The sequence below is a fragment of the Mus caroli genome, chromosome 2 (assembly GCF_900094665.2).
Source record: "Mus caroli chromosome 2, CAROLI_EIJ_v1.1, whole genome shotgun sequence".
Classification (NCBI taxonomy): Eukaryota; Metazoa; Chordata; class Mammalia; order Rodentia; family Muridae; genus Mus; species Mus caroli.
In genome coordinates this window covers 33023699-33028219 of record NC_034571.1, presented here as the reverse complement: position 1 = coordinate 33028219, position 4521 = coordinate 33023699, and the positions used below count along the sequence as shown (strand labels likewise).

The following is a 4521-nucleotide window of genomic DNA, read 5'->3' as shown; positions in this document are numbered from 1 at the left end:
GACTTCTACCATTTTTCTTACAACGTATTGAGGCTTTTATTAAAATCAAATGCTTCATGTGTTATGTAAGTATGAAGACTGTAGTATTAGATTAAGGATCATGCTTCAAATCTAGGAAGCCTAGGTAAACAGCTTGTTCAGCCATGTTCAGCCCCAAATTTCATACTTGTAAAAAGAGGGCATCATAAACATAAATAATTTCCATCCATAACAGGCCATGATTATAGAACTTGTGGGTTGTAGTGGGGTTAAAGATAACAAACACTTACTCAGATAAAGGTTGATGACCTCCAGGGTGCCCAATTAAGCGTTCAGGCATCTCCACATCAGTATCATTGGCAGTGGTGATTACAAGAAGAGGGGATTTGAAGACAGGGCTTTTATGTCAGAAAGTAAAAGGCTTTTCAGGATTGATGTGTGAGATGACACCTTTTGAGTTTGTGTGTGTGTGTGTGTGTGTGTGTGCATGTGTGTGTGCACATGTAGAGAGCACATTTATCTTTGTCTTTTCACCACTCTTCTCTCTTCCTTTAGAGTAATAATCTTTCAAATGTGGCTCCAGACATGAGGAATGAAGGGGTGGGGACCTGGAAAGAGATTATTTACCCTTCACATGACCTCACTCCAAGGAGACAATTTTTCCATCTACCAACCCCAGGGATCTCATTAAGAAGGGAGACTTATGAGAGTAGACCCCATGAAACCTCAGGATTCACAAGTTTCTTCACATTTCAAATAATTAGTGGTTTGCTGTTATTGAGATTTTGAAGAAAACTGAGGTACACGGAAAAGGGTTAGGCCTGGGGATGTTGCCAAAGGATATCTACTGCTGTGAGGAAAATTCTGGGAGTGGATATCCCTGGACTTGAGTCAGTTAATGAGAAGCTGTGATTTGGGGCAAACTTGTAGTTTCTCTAGATTCAAGGTCTTCATCTAGAGGTTTACTAATATAAGTTGTAAGACAAGGTTGCCTGGAGAATCAAACAGCCTCAGAGACAAGAACATGGTCACATTATGGCATCAACTGAGAAGTTATGTAACACTCTGTGCAGACATTTAAAAGTATAGTGTTCTTTATATTTTCATATATTTTTAAAATTTGAGATTATAGTATATAATTACACCACTTCCCCCTTTCTTTTCTTTCTCTAGCACCTCTCATGTACCCCCTTGCTCTTTATTCAAATTCATGGCCTCTTTTTCTTTAATTTTTGTCTACACACACATTCCTAAATTCTTAACCACAATTTTCTCAGTTTATATAATGTTATTTTATGTACATTTTCAGGGCTGACCATTTGGTATTGGATAACCAGCTGGTGCGCCTTTCCTTGTGGAAGACTATTTTCTCCCATACTGAACAATCCTTAGGTGCCTGTAGCTTTTTTTTTTTTGGCTAGGATTGTCTTATTGTAAGTGATTCCTCTTCAAATATGCTAATATTGGAAATTAATATAGTTAGTAGGTCTTCCAGTAGTTAATATGTTTATTGGTGTTGTATTTTATCAGGTCATGTTTAGGTAGCCATGTTGGTAAGACTTACTTCATTAGTATAGTTTCTCTGACATTTCTAGGTGACATAGTCTCACAGCTAACTTATTGTTCCTCTGGCTCTTCAATCTTTATTGCTCCTCTTTCTGAAATGATTCCCTAGATACAGGATATGTGTTATAGATGTACCAATTGGGACTGGGCTCCACAACTGTGTAATTTGATCAGTTGTAGTTTTATGTAATTGTTGCCATCTGTTGCAAAGAGAAGTTTTCTTGATTGAAGGATGAGAACTACGCTTATCTATGGGTAAAAGAATAAATAAGTATTTATATTTAGGGGTTATGCTAGTTTATTAAAGTGATATTGTGGGTTCTCATACAAAATGTATGACAATATTAGCCTAGAGTAGTTGGCTACTTTCTGGTACTAGGCATTCTTTCCATCTTGATGAGTCAGTGTTGAAAACTAAAAACGGGGGCCCTGGGGAAGGGGGGAGGAAGACCCACACCCCACCAGAGTTTTACCTATTCTCTGGTCTGTCAGGCATGGGAGGGCTTCTATCAACCTTCCACTCATTACTGGGTGGGCATTCAAGCCTCTGACTCACTCTTCAGGGGGTGGCCAAGGGGCAGCCCTACCTGGGATCCCTGGAGCTACTTTGCTAAAGCCACCAGGGTTATAGGAGAGAGGGATGAGGGAAGAGGTTCCCAATACTGACCAGAGTGAGTGCAACAGATCTTGATGAGCAGAGACTCTATAGTTTTAGAGCTTTATTATAGAAATGCAGGAGGAAAGAGAGGAGGGAGGGAGGTAGGGAGGGAGGGAGGTAGGGAGGGAGGGAGGGAGAGAGAGAGAGAAGGCTAGAGAGAAAGATAGTAAGGCAGAAAGAGGAGAGGAGAAGACAAAGAGAGAGGAGAGAGGAGAGAAAACAAAGAGAGAGGAGAGAGGGGATGAGAGTGAGGGTTAAGAGGGAGACAAGTAAGAGAGTGAGAAGTAAGAGGTAAGAGAGCAAGCAGGGACTGAACAGACGTTTTTTATGGTCTTCACTGTTGCTAGGTAACTGGGGAGGAGTTTAACCTGAAGGTCAGAAGCTTGGGCCATTGCCTACATGACTTCTAGCCATGCTTCTCTTGGGGGGGGGGAGCGTGGGGGGGCAATAACTTAGGCAGGAGTCAGAGTTCCAGGAGCATAAGGGAACACCTACTCTGTCATGTAGGTGAATTATCACCCTTCAGGGTTTAGACCTCAGCTCAACTGGAGACCAGCCTGCAAATCCCCACAAGTCAGTCTTAAGTTCCTTTATAAAGCTGTTGGTTACTGCTAAGATAAGTGTGCCACTACTGTACCCCTATGGTTATCATGCCAGTCTGGACTCCTTTATTCCCCTCTCTATTGTTGTGGTTCATAGGAGTAATAGCTGTGTAGGACTGTTGGTTGTTTTCTTCTTAAGAAAACTTGCATGATGTCTTCTGGTACCATAAGAACTAATTTGCAGGGACAAGGCTTTTGGTTCATCCAGCTCAGGCCCTTTTGCCTTGTATCTGAAGTGCATGGTGTCTTTAGCATTAGAAACATACCTTTGATCTCTGTGGGGGTAATGAATGATGTCTTGCACAACTCTGACCAATAACTCATAAGAAGGCTTTTCACATCAATGTTGGGAGTTTTGTTAGAGAGTCTTGGGTAGAGCATTGTCCGCCCAGATGGGAAGTTTGGATATTTTCTTTATTTAAATTTCATATGCTATCCCCTTTCCAGATTTACTCCCAAGCCCCCTATTTCTATGAGGGTGTTACCTCACCCACCCATCCACTCCTGCCTGTCTACCCTCAAATTCCCCTACACTGGGACATTGAGTCTCAGGACCAAGGGCCTCTCCTCCCATTGATACCAGAAAAGTACATCCTCTGCTACATATGCAGCTGGAGCCATGAGTCCCTCCATGTCTACTCCTTGGTTGGTGGTTTAATCCCTGGGAGCTCTGGGGGTTCTGGTTGGTTGATATTGTTGTCCTTCCTATGGGGTTGCAAACCCCCTCAGCTCCTTCAATTCTTTCTCTAACTCATCCATTGGGGACCCTGTGCTCAGTTCAATGGTTGGCTGCAAGAATCTGCCTTTATATTTGTCAGGCTCTGGCAGAGCCTCTCAGGAGACAGCTATATCAGGCTCCTGTCAGCAAGCACTTCTTGGTGCCACAATAGTGTCTGGGTTTGGCGACTTTATACGAGATGGATCCCAGGTGGGGAAGTATCTGGATAGCCTTTCCTTCAGTCTCTGCTCTACACTTTGTCTCTGTATTTGCTCCCATGAATATTTTGTTCTCCTTTCTAAGAGGGACTAAAGCACCAACACTTTGGTCTTCATATGGAAATTTTTATTTGAGCTACACGTGAATATTTATATGTAGACTTATCTGTACTATAAGTAGATAGTGTATTCTTTTTTTTTTTTTTGACACACTGAAAAGATTTATTGGCCTTAATCTTCCTCACAAAAGTTCAAGTTGCCTAGAAGTTCTCAGAATGTCACAGTAGAAGAGGAAAGAATGTGACTAAGTTAGGGACAGAGGGGAAGCAGCAACGTGGCAACATGCCTTGGTCAGCCTCAGTGCTCAGGCATCCTTTTTCTGCAGTAAATTCTTGTGCAATTTATCGGCATCCTTGCTCGTCTTCACCCGAATCAGCATGGTGACCGGGAGAGTGGGCTGCCTCTCATCAAGTGTGGGGGTGGGGACACAGATGATAAGGACATTGTGTTTTCCTGTTCAGGTACACGGCATATTGGGTGGAATCAGAACATTCAGCAGTACGTTGCCTAGGTTGGTGTCTGCCCGCACCAAGAGCTGGGTCTTCTGAGTTGCTGTGGGTTTAAAATGCAGGGTCCCAGAGTGGTTGTACAAGCTTGCAATCCCACCAACAATGGAGGAGCGTTCCTCTTTCTCCACATCCTCGCCAGCATCTGCTGTCACCTGAATTTTTGATCTTAGCCATTCTGACTGGTGTGAGGTGGAATCTCAGGGTTGTTTTG

At 42.8% G+C, this 4521-nt stretch overlaps 1 pseudogene across 1 annotated transcript in view; it reads right to left on the bottom strand.

The window, feature by feature from the left end:
* Positions 1-4006: 4006 nt before the first annotated feature.
* Positions 4007-4521, bottom strand: part of LOC110289436 — a 1936-nt pseudogene continuing 1421 nt past the window's right edge. The window contains exon 3 of the transcript XR_002377348.2: positions 4007-4379. The product of XR_002377348.2 is annotated as a nuclear pore complex protein Nup50-like (transcript). The remainder of the gene's footprint in view (positions 4380-4521) is intronic.